Genomic DNA, 20,305 nt, shown 5'->3' on the forward strand with positions numbered 1-20,305 from the left:
GGCTGCTGATTGAAGGGGGAAGGGCACATTTATAGCAACTTCCCTTACTCATGCTTTGTAGACCTTTCCTGTCCTAGCTCATGGAATTTTCCCACTCCAACCTGGGAAAGGCCATTCTCCCTCAAGTACTACTCCCTCAAATAACTCCTCTGTAAACGCTCAACCTACAGTGATGGTGAAGCTTCGGTTTATTTGGTCTTCCCTTTAATTTTTTCAGATATTTTCAGTTTTACAATTTATATCCTTACCCTGTAGCAGACTGGAAGGCCAGTATCAACAGCAGCCCAAAATAGAATCTCATTGCATATTAATATGATTGTGGCACTCAGCAGATTTCCAGCATGTGGTTTTGGCTAATCTCCAAAAATATGGTGGAGAAAGGTACCATGAGAAGTTTCCAGCTATATTGTGAAACAGTACTAAAGTAGTACTTTCGAAGAAGCAGCATGGGTCAAATTTGAGGGGACAGAAGACTCATGGAAAGGTAACATTCACAAATCCCTTTGTTCCTTGCTTTCAAGTCTGCTGTCACAGGCTGCTGGTGTTGTCATAGCATTGGTCAAACTTCCTGTTTTCTTAAATGAATGTATTTGACTTAGTGTCTGCTTTTGGTTTTCCCTTTTCCTGGGTTTGGTAAGGACACCAATAATGGTTCCTCTGTCAGGTAACCACTTATTTTAGTATATAAGGAGAGCCTGAGAGAAATGAAGAGGCAATTGCTCTGGCAAGGCTCAGATGCGGTACCTCTGCTCCTGATTCTGGTTAGCTCTGACAGCCATGGTAATTTGCCCCTTTTTTCTTCAGAGGTTAAAGGAGTGTTCTGTGGAGGGAAGATAGCTGTAAACTGAGATGAACGGTTTTCGGCCTTTATCATTGTAATTAGGTAATTTGACTCAGCTGTGGTACTGAAAGGAGGTTCCAGCCACTGAAACAACCATCTAAATTAACTGCCGCTGTGACCAAGCCAAGAGTCCCGGAGTTTATTCAGGAAGCCATGTGGGAGCTACTCTGATTACCCTCAACTAGGCTAGAGACCTTTGTTCTTCCTGTTCCATTTGGTGCTCTATCAGATAGAACAGAAATCTCTTTGGTTGAGACCCAAGAATCTGGTCTGCTTCAGGAAGAACGAGAGAGGGCCCGAGGTAGCTGCTTCACGTGAAGATCTGAAGTATGAGAGCTGTTCATTTGGTACAGATTGGTGTGTGAGTTCAGGGGTGTGTATTTGCTTTCAGTGGTTGGTAGAGAAAATCAGCATTCATGGGTCTAGTTGTATAATACTGCTACTTGAGCCTGGCTTCCACCCTGCTGTTCCACTGAAACTACCTTGAGCAAGCCCACGGATTTGTCAGCCTTTATTTTGCTGGACCTCTCTATTGTACAACTGACCACTGTATTCTGGAAATACTCTGTTAGCAGACACTATTCCCTTTTGAGTCTCTTCTCTCCATTGACTCCTGGACTCCTCTGTGGGATCTTCCCCTCCTTCCCAACCCTCAAATATTGACTCCAGTGTCCCTCTAATTTTGTTCTAAGCCTCCCCTGCCCTCTCACAGGTGTCTCAAACTCAACTTGTTTAAAACAAAATTCATTATCTTCTCCCTCAAATCCACTTCTCCTGCTGTCTTTCCACTGTCTGTTTCATGCTATCACTCGTCATCCAGTTTACTCAAGTCCAACTCTAAGACCATCACAATCTTTTGCTTCTTCTGTTTTGTACCTTACATGTTGATCACAAAGTCTTGTTTGTTTTTTTTTCCTCCTAAATGATTAAAGTCCTTCAGCATAATGGTACTGCTGTACTTGTGTCCTCCTGACACCTGACTATAACTTTACAATGATATCTTTTGTCCCATTCTTGCCTTCCTTGGTTCACATTCTTTGCTGCCACCAGAGTGAGCTAAGACTGTTTCTCCTTGGCTTAGTTTTACATGCATCCATGCTTCTCAGTCTTGTCATTCATATGCTCTCTTTGCTAATTTGCCATATTTTTCATTTTGGTGTTTTTCTTTAAATTGGACTTAAATCCTCATATGTTTAAAATGTAGCCTGGCCCTATAATAAATGGTGAAATCTCAGGCTTGTACTAGATACAGTTTTCTAATACACTCTCATTTAATAGTTTTACATTTTGGTATCTGTGCTTCAGCCCCTAGTGCTGTGTGTTCCACGTGTCAACCAAAAGGACAGCTTCCACATAATTTGACCCTAATCTACCTCAGCCTTCTCTCCACCCACATTCTGCCTTATTTTCATTGTAGCTAGAGTTGTGGGCACTTGACCTAGGCTCCACCAACAGAAGCACCCATCTTAAACTTTGACTTGAGATTCAAGAAGAAAGGGCAGCAAAGAGTTAATTTTGTGATGGGCAGGGGTGGTAGCAATGCTAGCAGTGGCTTCTGTCCAGTCTTGGTGGGGTCAGCCATGCCAGCTGCATGCGGTTCGTCTTCCCAGTAGTGGAGGTGACCGTAGCAATAGGCTCTTTCCTGGACCATCCAGCAGTATGACTTTTGGAGGCTTTATTCCTGGTAATATGGCCTTTAAAGCAGATACTGGCTCTCTTAAAGACTCTGGGAATTGCCCAAATTGAATAAATTGCTTTTCTGCTGTAATTAGCCAGAATAGGTTTCTGTTGCTTGCAGCTTAGAGATCCTGATTGATACCTAGTTTACATATTCCAGTGAGGAAAAAATTGCCACGTGGACTGCAATATTCAAAATCCTCCCTCTTTCTAGGCCCTTGATGATAAATTCTTGTTCTTTTGGTTGCTTTTTCCCTAGTACTTGACACAGTCTTCTTGTAAGTTAATATAACTCATTAGGTTACAGTTTCTTTGGCCGTAAGTTAACTTAGGACTGTATCTTCATCTTTTTGGATTTTAGCAACTCCCTGTTCTCTTGGTGCTTTGATTTCTGAACCATCATGTTCCTTAATGTGACTTGGGAAAAGAGCCTCAAGTTTTAAAGATATTTTCAAGTTCCAGGCATGCCTGACTGTAGTAATGTGTTACTGTGACTTAAAAATTATTTTTAAACAATTTATTTTTTACATTTTATTTTATTTTTTTGAGAGAGAGAGAGAGAGAGAGAGAGCGAGTGAGCACAAGTAGGGGGTGGGAGGGATGAGGCGAGGGAGAGGGAGACACAGAATCCGAAGCAGGCTCCAGGCTCTGAGCTGTCAACACAGAGCCCAACGCAGGGCTTGAACTCACAAACCGTGAGATCATGACCTGAGCTGAAGTCGGACGCTTAACCGACTGAGCCACCCAGGCACCCCTAAAAATCATTTTTAATATTCTAGATCTTAAGTATATATCTAAAGAGGGTTACAAGATTGTACACATTTGCTAAAACTCGAACTTAAAATGTGAGTAATATAGAGTATGCATCAAAGCTTTTCAAACATCACTTTCAGGTTTCTTTAAAAAAAATTTTTTTTAGGGGCGCCTGGGTGGCTCAGTCGGTTAAGCGTCCGACTTCAGCCCGGGTCACAATTTCGGGGTCCGTGAGTTCGAGCCCCGCGTCGGGCTCTGGGCTGATGGCTCAGAGCCTGGAGCCTGCTTCCGATTCTGTCTCCCTCTCTCTCTGCCCCTCCCCCGTTCATGCTCTGTCTCTCTCTGTCTCAAAAATAAATAAATGTTAAAAAAATTTTTTTTTTAATTTTTTAAATGTTTATTTTTGAGAGAGAGCACGTTTGAGTGGGGGAGGGGCAGAGAGTGAGGGAGACAGATGATCTGAAGCAGGCTTCTGCTGACAGTGGAAAGCCTGATGCAGCTCTGTGGGGCTCAAACCCACAAACTGTGAGATCATGACCTGAGCCAAAGTTGGATGCTTAGCTGAATGAGCCAGCCAGGCACCTCTCAGGTTTATTTCTCAAGAACAGCTTTTAGGGGCGCCTGGGTGGCTTAGTCGGTTAAGCGTCCGACTTCGGCTCAGGTCATGATCTCAAGGTTCATGGGTTCGAGTCCTGCATTGGGCTCTGTGCTGACAGCTCAGAGCCTGCAGCGGGTTTCAGATTCTGTGTCTCCCTCTCTCTCTGCCCCTCCCCCCACTCGTGCTATGTTGCCCTCTGTCTCAAAAATAAGTAAACATTAAAAAAAAAAAAACAGCTTGTAGTCCCTACAAACTAACAAGTTCATTCACTAACTTTTATATTCAAAAAATTTGAGTACTGCTAAGGCTTAGATACTGGGAATATAATAGTGAACAGAACAAATCCTTGTTATCTTAGAGCTCATTCTAATGAAGAGTGGTTGGAAACAGACATAAGTAAAATCTACAGTATGTCAGATGGTAATGGGTACTGTGGAATAAATGAAGCAAGGAGTGGTGAATACTAAGTAAACATTGCATATGTAGATGGAGAGGCCTCACTCAGAGGGAGTCATGTGAGCAGACCTTTGTCAGGTGAAGAAAGGAACGAGGTGCATATCTGGAAGCATTTTAGGCAGATGAAACAGTAAGACTCAGAGACAGAAAGGTGTCTGGAATGTTCAGGGAACAAAAGCCACTACTGAGCTCTAGCCAGTGATTGCTGCATGGGAAGGGGGGGAGGGCTTTCTAAGCTTCTCTCCAATTTTTCAAGAAAAGCCAGAAATATGGATTTTTATGGTAGATCTGCATTGTTTTTTATTTTATTTTATTTTTTAACGTTTATTTATTTTTGAGACAGAGAGAGACAGAGCATGAATGGGGGAGGGTCAGAGAAAGAGGGAGACACAGACTCCAGGCTCCGAGCTGTCAGCACAGAGCCTGACGTGGGGCTCGAACTCACGAACCGTGAGATCATTACCTGAGCCGAAGTCGGACGCTCAACGGACTGAGCCATCCAGGTGCCCCTGATCTGCATTGTTTTAAGAAATCTATATCCATACAATGGAGTATTATTGAACCATAAAAAGGAATGAATTGCTAATTCATGCTACAGTATGGGTAAATGTTGAAAGCATTATACTCAGTAAAAGAAAGTAGGTACAAAGGCCACATTGCATGATTCCATTTATATGAATTGTCCAGAATAGGCAAACCCATAGAGACCGAAAGTAGACTAGTTCAGGGACTAGTGGGGAGAAGGCAATGGGGAGTGGCTGGCAGTGGGCACTGGTTTCTTTCTGGAGGGTGATGAAGCTGTTCTGTAATTAGTAATTTGCTTAGCAATATGCTGTGGCAAGAGCATATATCACTGGTGTACATGAATAAAGGCAAATCTCTTAAAGACATTGGGATTTGGCAAATATCCCTATAACCAGTCTTATAAAGGCAGCAAAGAATTTAACTTACACGTTTTATTTCAAAGTTGTTTGATCCATTTGTCATGTTCTAGACATTGTGCTACGCTCTTGCTATAGTGTCATTCTTAATTTGTTAAGAACAAATGATACCTGTGAGAATGGCCAGCATCAAAAAACCCAGAAACTAACAAGCATTGGTGAGAATGTGGAGATATTAGAAACCCTTGTGCACTGTTGGTGGGAATGTAAAATAACTTAGCTGCTGTCAAATACAATATAGTGGTTCCTTGGAAAATTAAAAATAAAGTTAACATGTGACCCAGCAATTTCACTTCAGGCATATACCCCAAAGAATTGAAAGCAAGGTCTTTAAGAGCTATTTATAGACCCATGTTCATAGCATTATACACAATAACAAAAAGGTATTCATACAACGGAATATTAGCCTTAAAAAAGGAAGGAAATTCTGACATATGTTGTAACATGGGTGAAACTTGAGAACATTATGCTGAGTGAAAGAAGTCACAAAAAGACAAATGCTATATGATTCCACTTATGAGGTACCTAGAGAAATCAAATTCATAGAGACAGAAAACAGAATGGTGGTTGCCAGCGACTGGGGGAAGGGAGAATGAAGAAATATTGTTTAATGGGTACAGAATTTCAGTTTTGCAAGATGAAAAGAATCCTAGAGGTGGATGGTAGTTAAAACAGTTATATAAAAATATGAATGTGCTTAATACCACTTAAAAATGGTTTTTAGGGGCGCCTGCGTGGCTTAGTTGGTTAAGTGTCTGACTTCAGGTCATGATCTCATGGTTTGTGAGTTTGAGCCCTGTGTCAGGCTCTGTGCTGACAGCTCAGAGCCTGGAGCCTGTTTCATATTCTGTGTCTCCTCTTTCTGCCCCTCCCCTGCTTGAGTTCTGTCTCTCTCAAAAATAAGTGAGCATTAAAAAAAATTTTTTTTAAATGGTTATTTTTAGGGGCACCTGGGTGGCTCAGTCAGTTAAACGTCTGACTTTGGCTCAGGTCAGATCTCGCGGTCCGCGAGTTCGAGCCCCGCGTCGGGCTCTGTGCTGACAGCTGGGAGCCTGGAGCCTGCTTCAGATTCTGTGTCTCCCTGTCTGCCCCTACCTGGCTTGCACTCTGTCTCTGTCTCTCTCTCTCTCAAAAATAAATAAAACATTAAAAAAAAAATTTATGGTTATTTTTAAAATAGATTTTTAAAGTTTTTATTTATTTATTTTGAGAGAGACAGAGAGAGTGGGGGGGGGGGCAAAGAAAGAGGGAGAGAGAGAATTCCAAGCAAGCTCCACATTGTCAGCACAAAGCCTGATGCAGCTCAAACCCACGAACTGTGAGATGATGACCTGAGCCAAAACCAAGAGTCAGACGCCTAACCTGATGGAGCCACCCCCCAAAATGGATATTTTTATGTGTATTTTACCACAATTTAAAGGAAACCTTAATTCATATTCTATTCTAACTTATTTTTTAAGAACAAGGTTGTAGCTTCTCTTAAGACATAAAAATGCCACGTGCTTGAATTTTTTTGGCTTCTTAGCACACTGTTTTGCTCTATAAATAAAAGCTGAGGATGAACAAACAAAAAAAGTAAAGTATGTCCTGAAGACTTCGAGAAACTTTCCCAAGGCCCTACGGTCAGCAGAAGTAGTTGAGAATCTCATTTCTTGCTGTATATGACCTGATGGCTGGATTGGTGCAGTCAGCTGCCTTCTCAGCTCTTGCGGCAGCCAAAGAAACTCCATGGCACCATCATAAGTGGGTGGTCTCCTATTTCTTAAAGTCCTGTGTGTTCCTAGTGTATTCCCTCTCTCATTTCCCATGACAGATACTTCAAGTCTTTACCCATAATCCTCATGGCTCTGTCTTTCCAACTAAGGCATGGACTCCTTTACAGTTCTTCTCCCTGTCATCCCCCAATTAGTTGTATCGACCCACTCTCAGAGGATGAGGGATCCAGTCCTAACAGTATTAGGGAGAAGCGTGTGAAAAGAGCACAAAATAACAATGGCTTAAGAAAAATAGTTTCACTCTCCAGTAAACAGAATCTGGAGAGAAGTCCAGAGCTGGTTTGGCCGCTCTGTAAGTTCAGACCTAGATTCTTACCTTGCTGTGTTACCAGCAAGGCCTCTGTCTAGTGGTCCCAGATGGTGTGGCCTCGTTTCTGGCAGCAGGGCGCAAGAATGGACAGAAGTGGGCAAAGGGAGAACTCTGTGCTTTCCCTTAAGGGAAGTTCCCAAGAAGTTGCAGGATGTTTCTGCTTATCGTTTTGAACCCAAAGGGCCACATGGCCACACCAAGGAACAAGGGAAGATGTCGAGTTTAGTTTCCATTCTAAGAGGTCATGCTCCCAACTGAAGTTCTGTCTCTGCAGAAGAAGTGAAGGACAGATCTTGGACAAGTTAACAGTCATACCACTTCCCTAGGTTCTAGATCCCATCTCTCCTGACCTTTGAGTGTTCTTGTTCTAACAATTATCCCTTCCCTCCCTTTGTTCTGCAAATCTTACCGTCCTGCCATCCTCCTTGGTCTTTATGTAGCCTTCCAGCTGTTGTCCAGTTGTTTCTCTTCCGAGCCACCATCCTGGCTTCTCTGCTGCCCTTTCACACTGCAATTTGCTATAATCTGACGTCTTGAGCCATCATTGCAAAGAAACTGGTTTTGCCGAGGTCTCAGACCTCCTACTTCCTAACACAGTAGACACTGCAACATTCACCTTATTCAACACTGTCTGCCACACCTTTATTGAAACAGACACCATTCTCTTCTGGTTTTAGCTCTCTGGTTGCTTTGCTAGATCTTCTGCTACCCACCCTTTACATGATGGTGTTCCTCATGGGTTCTCTGCCCTTGATCCTCTTGGTTTAATGTTGTCTCAATTGGCAGTTTGTCCATTCCCATGGCTTTTCTGTCACCTGTATGCTGATGCCTCCAAAGCTTTATTTCCAATACTTGTTTCTGCTCTCAGCTCCAAACCTGTATCCCAGCTGGCTTCCATGTGTATATTCTTTTTAACTTTCTTATTATGGAAGTGTACAAACATAACAAAAGTAGATACAGTGACATAGTGCATTTGTCGTGTCTGTTGCCCAAGCATCAATCATCAATACATGGCAATAACCCTACTCCATGCCTTTCACAGCAAATCACAGACACCCTGTTGTTTTATCTGCAAATACTTCATTAGATATCTTCAAAATATAAGAGTTCTTTAAAATTTAACCATAATACTATTATCATACCTAAAAGAATATCAAATGCCCAGTGTTGGATAAATATTATAATAATAATAATAATAATAATAATAATAATAATAAATCTCCTCCCAACCAAGAGAACCTTTCCATAAAGGTAGTAGAGAAAGCAGTTATTGAATAAGCATTCAATCAGGAAATCTGCTAAGAGATTGCAAAGATAAAGAAATCTCCCTTGGGGCGCCTGGGTGGCGCAGTTGGTTAAGCGTCCGACTTCAGCCAGGTCACGATCTCGCGGTCCGTGAGTTCGAGCCCTGCATCAGGCTCTGGGCTGATGGCTCGGAGCCTGGAGCCTGTTTCCGATTCTGTGTCTCCCTCTCTCTCTGCCCCTCCCCCGTTCATGCTCTGTCTCTCTCTGTCCCAAAAATAAATAAACGTTGAAAAAAAAAAAATTAAAAAAAAAAAAAAAAAAAAAAGAAATCTCCCGGGTGCAGCCCATTACATGTTTTCAAGATAAATAATAACTAGTCCTCTGGTTAGAGGATTTGACAGTAACATTTGTCAGAGCTCATCCTAACTTTATCATAGAAATTTGAACAACCACCAGAGGAAAACAAACTTCTCATATCCTAAGGCAGGAGGTATTTTAGCAAATTGGGGCAGGCTGCCCACCCCTTGTGCCCACAGAAGTGAGCCTCTGAATTTCCAGTCATTGAGGGAAACATTCCTGGGGTAGGAGACTGACAAGAGGCTTATTTAATGTTATAAACATTTACATGCATTTGAAAAGGACAGAGAAGGGGGCGCCTGGGTGGCGTAGTCGGTTAAGCGTCTGACTTCAGCCAGGGCACGATCTCGCGGTCCGTGAGTTCGACCCCCGCGTCAGGCTCTGGGCTGATGGCTCGGAGCCTGGAGCCTGTTTCCGATTTTGTGTCTCCCTCTCTCTCTGCCCCTCCCCCATTCATGCTCTGTCTCTCTCTGTCCCAAAAATAAATAAAAAACGTTGAAAAAAAAATTTAAAGAAAAGGACAGAGAAGGAAATTCTGAAACAAAAGGGAGCCAGGAGTCTTCCCCTTATAAACAGGGAAAATTAAGTCTATTTTTCCTTTGTCTCTGCCCTTAAACCAGTTAATGTCGACATTGTTTGACAGACTTAAGTTTTTTGCGATGTTTATTTACAGTTTGTTTGACTTGGGATCTTTATCTTTTTTTTCTTCTTCTTCCTTGTGGTGTATTTGTGGAGGAAACTAGGTCATTTGTCTGTGTAATAATCTCTGTTTGAATTTTGCAGATTACATCCCTGTGGTGTCCTGTGATGTGTTCTTTTGTGTTTCCTGTAAACTGATAATTGGATCTAGATCCTTGGTCAGATTCAGGCTTTTTTTTTTTTCCCCCTGGCAGTTCTGCAAAGTTGGTGGCAGTATATATACTTCCATCAGAAGTGATGTTATTCATCATTGAACATTGTGTAGAATTGATCCTTGTACTTGTTTCCGTGTGTTTTCAACAGGATAGTCTCTAACATCTCAAGGCCATCTATCCAGAACTGACCTCATCATCTCCACTCCCTTCCCCTGTGTCTTTCTCATCTTTAGAAGTAGAGCCAGAAAGCTGCAGGGCAGGCCCTTTATTTCCACACCCCCTCTAAGTATTGCTGGAATCTACTGCTTTATCTTTACAGTCCCCTTGTGGAGCTGCTCTTCTCCGGGCCAGTCCATTTCCCTCAGGCCCTCGGTACACTGGATCTGCAGTGTAGATTTTGATTTCTCACTTCCTGACCCTACTGCTTGGGTTCTGGGCCCTGCCCCCTCTTCTGCCTCCTCCTGCCTTTTCCTTCCACAATCCTCCCAGGAACCCTGGGCTCAGGGGAATTGTGAATTGTTCTCTAGGGCTGAAGGTATTGTATGCCTCTTCTGCTTGGTAAGCCTTTTCCCCTTCCCCTTTTATTCCTGGCTAATACCTTCAAGATTCAGCTATTGCCCCTGATAAGTCCTCCTGGCTCTTCCTGGGTCTGAGTCAGCACTTTCCTCTGTTCCCTTCACACACTGTGCCCGGCTGCCTCATAGTAGTAAGCACTGGACTGTCCTCTCACCAGGCTGGGAGCTCGTTGAAATCTGTGGCCATACCTCATCTCCACATCCCCAGGACTTACTAGAGAGCCTGGCACACAGGAAGCACATAGTCCGCCTGTGCTGAAGGAAGATGGGACAAGCATCCTGGCCTTCTCCTGTAACTTCATTCAAATCATGCCCCATGGGATTTTCCCAGAGCACTGTTTCCTTTCTCTCAAAATGATTGGCTCCTAAAAAAAAAAAAAAAAAAAAAAAAAAATGATTGGCTCCTCAGAAGCCAGCTGATCTCCTGATTTTTGAGAATGTATGACTCAGAGTAACTGGCATATATCAAATTGTTTAACTCTTACAAGGTATTAGGCTACTAGTTGATGAATTTATTTAAGATAAATGTAAAAGTAGGTGATAACAGCCAGTTGTTGTCCCCTCTTCGAAACCTATGTTTCTTCATCAGGACCTGAGTTGCTGATGGTGACTGCTTCTTCAAGTCAGGCTGGCCTCTAGTTACTTTAGAGAGCTGTTGCATTATTTATTTCAACATCCAACATAGCACAGTTCAGAGTCCTGGAACCTAAGGGATTACTGTGGTTGGTTTAAATAATTTAGTCTTTGAATTAATTTTTTTCTTTTTAAAAAAAATTTTTTTAATGATTATTTTTGAGAGTGAGTGTGCTCAAGCGTGAGTGGGGGAGGGGCAGAGAGAGGGAAACGGATTCCAAAGCAGGCTCCAAGCTGTTAGCACAGAGCCTGACATGGTATTTGAACCCACGAACCACTGGATACTGACCTGAGCCAAAGTCAGATGCTCAACTGACTGAGACACCCAGGCGTGCCCCTCCCTCTCTCTTAATGACCAGACTCTCTTGGTAGTGAGGGTGTATTAATATAATAGATGTGAGTAATGCTGAGATTGGGAGAAGACAGACCAAATCTTCCTGGCTCCCTACCCCCTGCCAAGAGACCAGAATTACTGAATAGAAATAGAAGTAGAAAACTACTTCCTGTGTGACCCAAGAATTGAGTCACAGCAGGGTGTGTGGCATTGTGGTTAGGGCTTCAGAGAATTGGTGTTCCAAGATTAACTGGCTTTGCCTTTATATTCTTTTATAGGAGATGTGGACGATTCAAGCTGTGAGTGAGAACTGGACTCTATAGGAGCCATTTCAATGAGAAATCAGTGGACCTATGTGTGTTTGCTACTTCTCACCAGAAACTGATTTTATCAAAATGACATAGTCCTATTACAAACAGGTTTTGGGAAGTCTTAGGTTACACCATCAGTTTCAAGGAAAAGGGTAGGGTGGGGAGACAAACCACAAAGGTGCTTCACCCAACTGAACTAATACGTAATCCTTAGCATGTGTAGGCTTTTCCTTGTTATCTCATTTAATACTCCTGGAAAGCACGTGAGATAGGACAAGCTCAGGAAATGAACTTGGTTGCAGATCTTGACTCTTAGGAAGTTAGGGGCTGGAGGGCAAGGATTCTTCCTTTTGCATCTACTGTGGCACTTGACTTCCTGTGGCCATCTTGTGTGCGCTATGCTTTCAGCCCAGAGTGGTCTGGAATGCAGTCTGTCTGGTTTGAGGTTCCCTGGGAACACTCACCAGGAAACCCGCCCAGGGTCTGGGGCAGGGAGCTGGACATCAGAACCGTTGTTAACTGGCAATGCTGTAGTCACTAGCCTGATGTGTTGCCCTTTAAATCCTTTCTGGAACAAGGTAGAATATCAAGAACCTAAAAAAGATCATGTATTCTGAAGAGCAGTATTTTATCCCCAGGGATTGTCACTGTCTCTTCCTGAGGTTATACAGTGGAGCAGGCTGAATTTGTTAGCATGTTGACAATGGCAGATCTCTTTTCCAGATAAGCTCAACAGTCTTGTTCTGAATGAGGGAAAATGGTTATACTGCTGTGTCTTGTGAAGCGGGAGGAACCCTCCTCTTCCCTCGATCCTACCTGTGCTGGAACTGGGCTGTTAGGGTGCCGTCAGCCAGCGGTCCATCTGAGAAGGCCTGAGCCGGTTCACCGTGATCTAGAGGCATGTAGAGGGCTGATGTGAGCTTGGTTCAGAGGGCATACATTACTAAGCTTATCTTCAGACAGTGATACTCGGTTTTCCTTAGGAGAGGACGGACATAGCTAGAACACCAACTAGCAAGGAAGTTACACTGGTGCTGCAAGTCATCTTGGTTACATGTCTCAAACTAAATTTTAACATTTTTTCCCCTCCCTTCCCCTCTCAAAATTTTTTTTAATGTTTATTTTTGAGAGAGAGAGAGAGTGAGCATGAGCAGGGGAGGGGCAGAAAGAGAGGGAGACAAGCAGACCGAAGCAGGCTCCAGCCTCTGAGCTGTCAACACAGAGCCCGACGTGGGGCTCGCGCTCATGAATGGTGAGATCATGACCTGAGCTGAAGTCGGACCCTTAACCGACTGAGCCACCCAGGTGCCCCTAAAGTTTTGAGTTCTATATTTAGATTTTTTACTCGAGAATCACATTCATGCAAAGGCATCTATTGACACCATGTTTGTATCTTTTGATCTTGAGGTTAACTCTGGTACATGTCAGATGGACATGTCTGAAATGACTGGCCTGGCCGGCTCACCTTCTGTCCTCAAGCCAATGCCACTTTCCCTGCCCTGGTCTTGGTCAGCTGTGCTCCTCACTGCCTCAGAGAACTGGGTGGGGAGGAAGGAGGTGTTGGGAGCCCTGACTGAAGCAGCCTCCTCAGACTCAGAAGATGTGAACTACAGCAAATACGTGTTCTCTGCGTGGTAGGATTTCTTGCCCTAATGCACTCAACTTGATACTGAGTCTAAGAAGAGCAGATTTTTACAGGCCTCCAGGACACGTGATTCTGGAGGTTGTATAACCTCTGGCAGTTAAATGGCACTAAATAAAAAATGAGTTTACCTTAAATAAGTCTCTTCGAAGGTTATTACCCAAATCACATTTAAGAGGTAACAGAAATTCTTACGTCAAGTGGCCTGAAGTAACTGGCCTTCTTTTCCTAATGTAGACTTCAGGCAACACTACAACTGTTTTCAATAAGCTGATTCTCTAGTACCCTTTTAAGGTTCTAAGGATCAGCAGTTACATCCCTTTATAATGCCAGGACTTCCCTTTGTGTGGGGCTAAATCTGTCACATATGATATTTGAGTCTATAGCTTTAAAGCCACCAGTATTGGTATCCTCCCAGCATTAAATGAGATCTCTGAGTCTTTGTATTTCTCCACATTTCACTGACTTGTTATTCCTGACAAGTCATAATAAACATGCCATCCTATTCAGGGACAGTTTGAAAAACGGCACAGTAATAGGTCCTTAGCTTTTCTCAAACTCTGTTGTTCTGCCAGTGGGCTACCTGTGGTGCAGTAGACTCTCCCGGGTGTTAGCCCCCTTTTGAACCCATTTCTCTTGACTTGCTGGGAGCTTGGAAGGTCAGAGCTCCTTGTGAGTAGAAGTCAGCAGTGGCAGGGGGCGCCTGGGTGGCTCGGTCAGTTGAGCATCCGACTCCAGCTCAGGTCATGATCTCGCAGCTCGTGAGTTCAAGCCCTGCGTCGGGCTCTGTGCTGACAGCTCAGAGCCTGGAGCCTGCTTCGGATTCTGTGTCTCTCTCTCCCTCTGCCCCAACCCACTCACATTCCGCCTCTGTCTCTCTCAAAAATAAACAAACATTAAAAAAAAAGAAAAAAGTCAGCAGTGGCAGAATGGGGAACCTTCATGCTGTTGAAATGTTACCTTCGTGCTAACGTTGTCTTCTGTGAACCTCTGAGCAAAGGGTAATCAGGCTTGTCCTGCACAGAACTATTAATTTTGCTGGATTTCTTCCTCTGAAGTGTGTGGATGACAGCAACAGGAGGACGTGAGGATTAGCAGCTACCGGTAGTGCATCTAGCATGGTGTGGTGTATGGAGACAATTTTGTTCCTTTCCTCCTTTCCTGTCACTGTCTTCCTTCAGGGATTCCTTAGTGATCAGGGCTCTGAGACAGAAGTGCTGTCCACAGATACTGCTAAGGGCTGTTTTGATTTCTTCCCCACCAGTTGGTTACATCATTCTGTTGATGCACTTGTGTTCTCGTTCCACTCTGATGGAGCCTAGAGAGGTTTATCAAGGCCAAAGGTAACATTTGGGCTTAAAAGATCAGAGTAGTATTCGGTGTATTTTTATTATCAGCACTGGAGAAGCAGTGAGCCTGTGCCAGTATCTACAGGTTTGCTTCCCCACTGCAAGTGAAAAATGAGAGCCCTTTCAAGTTGGTTCTAAATCTGTTTATCACGAGAGCTTTTTTGAAGTCTTAGGTTTATTCTGTCCTACAATGCCTTCTTAGAAGGAAGTGTAGCAATGAAACCTGATGTCTCATCTGATGAAGACTTGCAGATGAGTTGACCTGAAGCACAAACAGTCCGACAAAGGGACAGCTGCCTCAAGCATGACAGGCAGATGCTCTTTCTATTTGCTCTTCACTAGGACTCTAAAGTTCTCTAAAATTTAGTGAGACCACTCTTTTGTGCCTTTTGAACAGGAAGAATTTGCCATAGCACTCAGATAAAGTAATAGCTTCATCTGTTCATCCTGTTCTTATAAAAAATTAACCTCCCTTCAGCCTCCCCACTCCTCAAAAATGCTGGCCCTTGGGTTACAATTCATGTTCTCTTCAGCCTCCTTTGCATTACTGTTCCAATATGCGAACTTCTCATTTCTGTTAAATTGCTCTACTGTTTTCAAACCTGGCTTGTGCATTTCTTCTTTCAGAATCTTGTTCACTGTTTAGAAACCAATCCTGGACTCTTGTCCACTAGTCCTTTGCTCCAATGCTATCAGTATAGCAGGCATTAGAGGAGAAAGGCCCCGAGAGACTATATCAGGATGGCATAGTATATTTGCTGATTCGGCTCTATAATGAAATAGGATAGTTAGGATTGCCAATTGTAAGGATCACATAAGCTTTAGCATTTTGAGGTTTTTTTGTTTTTTTTTTTTTTTAAGTTTATTTATTTTTGAGAGCAAGAGCACGAGCCAGGAAGGGGCAGAGTGAGAGGGAGACACAGAATCCAAAGCAGGCTCCCAGCTCCACACGGTCAGCATAGAGCCTGACGTGGCGCTTGAACTCACAAACTGTGAGATCCTGACCTGAGCCAAAGTTGGATGCTCAACCGACTGAGCCACCGAGGCTCCCCAAGAATCTTGAATTCTTAATCACTTAAAAGTTATGGCAGCAGAATTTAAAGGTACTACTTGCAGCAGAGATTGCTAGCTGTCCATCAAAATCCTTTCTCCTCTTCTGGACAGAAGTTAGATCTGATTTGCTGACCAGTACCATGTGAGCAGGTATGATGTACCACTTGTGGGCCAAGGCCTTTAAAAGTAGATGCTTGCCTTCTCAGGGCTTTCTTCCTCTCTTGCTGCCTTGATCCTGGGGAGCCCCAACCTCAGCCACACAAATGGCAAAGCCCTAATTATGGCAGAGCCACAAGCCAGGAGCTTGGTCTCTGAATCGTTGCACGAAGGAAAGCCTCCTGCTGACCTACAATATCCACCCTGGATGTTAAAGGAACAAGAAACCAATTTACTGTGTTTGAGCCATTGTTTGGGGGAAGGTTAGTTACAGCAGTTAAGCCTACTCCAACAACCTTATTTAATAGTATGGGGGTGCATTGGTGGCTTAGTTGAGTGTCTGACTCCGTCTCAGCTCAGGTCTTGATCTCAGGGTCGTGAGTTCAAGCCCCACATTGGGCTCCACACTGGGCAGAAGCCTACTTAAAAACAAAAAGTATGAATTATGCTTATGCACAAAGGTCAAGCAAAGATGGAGTAGTCAAGCCTGGGAAGTGGGGTAGGGACTTTCACCATTAGACACTTCCCTTATAAATTTTGTAAAAATTTTCTATTACCAGTAAGGAAAGAAAACAATGAAAACAGCAACACAGTGCTGGTACAAATTTTACTTGATGTGGGAATAGTTCCTTGACCCCTGTCCCCCCCAAGTCCCTGCTGAATTTCCTTTCATTCCCTTAACAGTCCTTGTCCTTAGTCCTTGCCTGGCACTTTTGGAACATAAAGAGCAGAAATGGGAGTACTATAGGGTAGGCAACTCAGGCAGGGCCTTTCAGGATATTAATCACTTCAGGGGGTCTGGTCCTCAGGTTTGTGGACCCAGGAATAGGAGAGTTCGTTTTGCTTAAATTTTATTATTGAAGTATAGTGACACACAATATTAATTTCAGGTACACAACATAGTGATTTGACAATTCTGTATATCCACTGTACATCCGTGATAAGCATAGTTCCCACTGGGCAGCAAACATTATTGTATTATTGACTGTTTTCCCTATGCTGTACTTTTAATCTCTATGGCTTATTTTATAACGAAGTTTGTACCCCTTATTTCCCTTCACCTACTTTGTTCATCCCTCCACCCCCTCCCTCTGGCAACTATCAGTTTGTTCTCTATTTGAGTCTGCTTCTGTGTTTTAGATTCCATACACAAGTGAAGTCATATGGTATGATCTTTCTGACATTTCATTTAGCATAATGCTCATTAAGTCTGTCCATGTTGTTGCAAAGGGCAAGGTTTCATTTTTTTATGGCTAGCATGTCATTGTATGTGTATATATATGCACCTCATCTTTACCCATTCATCTGTGAATGGACACTTAGGTTGTCTTGGCTATTGTAAAAATGCCGTGGTGAACATAGGAGTGCATGTATCTTTTCAAATTGGTTAGGAACAGAAATCTAGATATGTGTGGAGTTTATCAGGCTTTCCAACCCAGAGACTCCTGTTAACCATGATGTATAAACCAAAATGCCCAATCAAAATTATGATGAGCAACAGTCCCTCCAGTATCCACTGTTAGGAGGCCCTCTTGCTGGTATGAGGGCAACAGGGAAACTAAGTGAATAACCAGAGCAGGCTGTTTGGTGAGTAAGGAAGGAGAACAAATGGGAGTTGGATAATCTTAGAAGAACCCACTCTTTGGGCTGTGAATTAATCTGGTGATCCGCATCATGGAGTTGCATACTTAATAAGCAAAATTCTTTTATGAAATTGAGTCTGTCTTCCTTGGAGAGTATTCTTTAAGACTGCCAAATTCTCTTAAGGTTCCGCTATAGGCTTTCTGCAGCTTCTTTCTGCTAAGTCAGTAACAATGAGCTGAGTTCTGTATTGTCATACTTATGAGTCTACAAGTTTCATGACTGGACTTGTATGTTCCCCAAGTTGTCACTTATCCACTGGGTTGATTCCTATGTATTTATTTGTCCTGTGAATAGTGAGTTAAAGTAGTCTTCAAAAGTTGGTTAATATTAATATTATTTAGATAGTAAACCTTTTCTAATTGTATACCTAATATTATAAAACACCAGACATGCCCTGATGTCTTATACCTACTAAGAACTTAAATCCTAGAAGTGGCAGAGGGGGTGCAGATATAAACACGGATATAGCAAGTATAGGCACGGACATTCAAAATCTGTCCAGCCCAAGACTGTTGCCAATAGCAAGACTTGATACTGACTTAAAAGTTAGTCAAAGCTTCTATTAAATCTAAACTGTGTTCCTATACTGAGATCTTATAAAGTGCTTATCCCTTACGGCTTTTTCTTTTTAAAAGATTTTTATAGATGTTTTATATGGTCATATTTTTTATCTTGTGTCCCAATGGCTTTGGCTTATCATATTCTTCTGCCTTTAGTATTTTCTCTTTAAGTTTTCCAGATTTTCTCTGGGTGTTTTTATAGGATTAAAGAGCAATGAACAAAAGATACATACAGAATTCTGCAGCTGTAGGTGTATCATAATTTTGGAAATAGGATAAAGTTTTCTATTTTGCTTCCAATATCCCTTTTAGTAGTGATCCTCTGGTTGGCCTTATGTTACAGGCTGTTGGTTCTCAAATTTTTACATTTTCTCAGTTGTTTGCTTTGAATAGAGAATGGGCTCAAAAAGTAAAGCTCAAAACTGTACAGTTTAAATTCAAGATGGGTCCGCGCTGGTGTAATCCAAATCTTTAACACACATCTCTTCCAGAATTACTATCCTGTGACCATTTCCCCTTCACCGCCCTTACCTAGTCTCCAGTTTGAGAAGCAGGGCCTTAAGAATACAATCTATGGTAACATTATGTTCTCTGATAGTTCAGATCTGTTCATGATAGAGTTGGATTACTTAGTCCTAAGCCTTTATGGCATCCAACCAGTTTATTAAGTGGTTACATGGCAAGACTGGTACTTACCATAAGGTAAAAATTAACATATGACTGGTGTCATAATTCTTTGGAAAATGTGGAATCTAAGAGCAAAAATATTATAGTATATTGTCAGAATATATCATTATTTCAAAATGAAAAAAAATTTTTTTTAAGGATTTTATTTTTAATCTCTGCACCCAACGTGGGGCTCAAACCCACAACTCCGAGATCAAGACTGGCATGCCCCTCTGACTGAGCCAGCCAGGTGCTCTCCCCCCCCAAAACATTTTTAAGATAAGTCTGTGCTTTTATTGGTCAAAGAGGCTACTTGAGGGGGATTAAGCCGGAGGAGTGGGTGGCCCCGATGCTGGGGCCCCACGTTCATGGGCTTGTAGGTAGGGGAGAACTCCCACAGGTGGTGGCTGATCGTCTTGGGCTTGATATCCACCTGGGGGAAGGCCTTGCTGTTGTAGATGCCCGCCATCTTGCGTGGGACGTTGCTATCCAGCAGGTGTGTGTATTCACCATCTCTGGCTTGTCTGTGGGCGGTGCCTCCTGGTTGTCTCTGCAGGCACACTAGGAGCAAATGCTGCTTCCACTGCTGTCACTGAGTCAGCTGCTCAGAGGATGTGTCCAGCAGCTGGTCTAGGTGTATGCTGTAGTGGTAAACCTGTGAGAGGTTTGCTGCTCCTCCATTTCCACCAACCTGTGTTTTTTACAAAAGGTCTCACTAATGTTTTTAACATTTGTTTTTTGAGAGTGTGCAAGCAGGGGAGGGACAGAGAGGTGAGCAGAGGATCTGAAGCAGGGTCCCCACTGACAGGCTGACAGCAGCGAGCTCGATGTGGGGCTTGAACTCATGAACTGTGAGATCATGACCTGAGTCAAAGTCAGACACTCAACCGATTGAGCCACCCAGGTGCTCAGTTCTTAAAGAGAAGGGATCAAAAGGGATTCTTTGGGAAACCGTGTAGTCAAGAATATATGTTTTAGGGGTAGGTGGCCTGAATTTGGGTCCTGCTTCTGCCACTTAGCAGCTCTGTGATTTTGGGACCTTCCATTTTTTCATCTATAGAACAGCATGATTTTAGTGGTCTAATAGGACAGTTATGAGTTTAAGAATTTTTGTCAAGCAATTAAAACGTTGCCTAGGATCTTGGTAACAAAGACCTTTCTCTTACTTTTAGGATGCTTTAGGTCCTCAGATTGGCCTTTTATTAAAAAAAAAAAAAGTTTATAATATGAAAATTACTATGTATGTATTTTTGCTCTAAATTAATAGTACTTAATTTTCTTTAAATTCTATTGGTTCATATTGGTATTTTACTTTCACTTTATAACTCCGGGATATGAGGTTTAATTGCTACTAATTTTGTGGTTGTTAGGGTAAGTCAGTGAACATTTCTGGGCTTCATTTTCCATAACCCAGCTTTTTTTGTCTGCAAAATGGTGTTCCTAATAGGATCTACCCCACAGGATTGCTGGGAGGACTGAGATAATCATGTGACAGTCCTGCCACAGTCATGTGACATTTTGAGTTTTACTGTGGCAAAATGAGTGTCATGTGTGCACTTTGTCACAAGTTCTTAT

The 20,305-nt window shown here is 42.8% G+C and overlaps 1 protein-coding gene across 3 annotated transcripts in view; it reads left to right on the forward strand.

Moving 5' to 3' along the window:
* ARG2 (arginase 2) overlaps positions 1-20,305 on the forward strand; it is a 31,464-nt gene that overhangs the window by 3,357 nt on the left and 7,802 nt on the right. The gene's annotated exons all lie outside the window — the stretch shown is intronic.

This window comes from Felis catus, chromosome B3 (assembly GCF_018350175.1).
Source record: "Felis catus isolate Fca126 chromosome B3, F.catus_Fca126_mat1.0, whole genome shotgun sequence".
NCBI lineage: Eukaryota > Metazoa > Chordata > Mammalia > Carnivora > Felidae > Felis > Felis catus.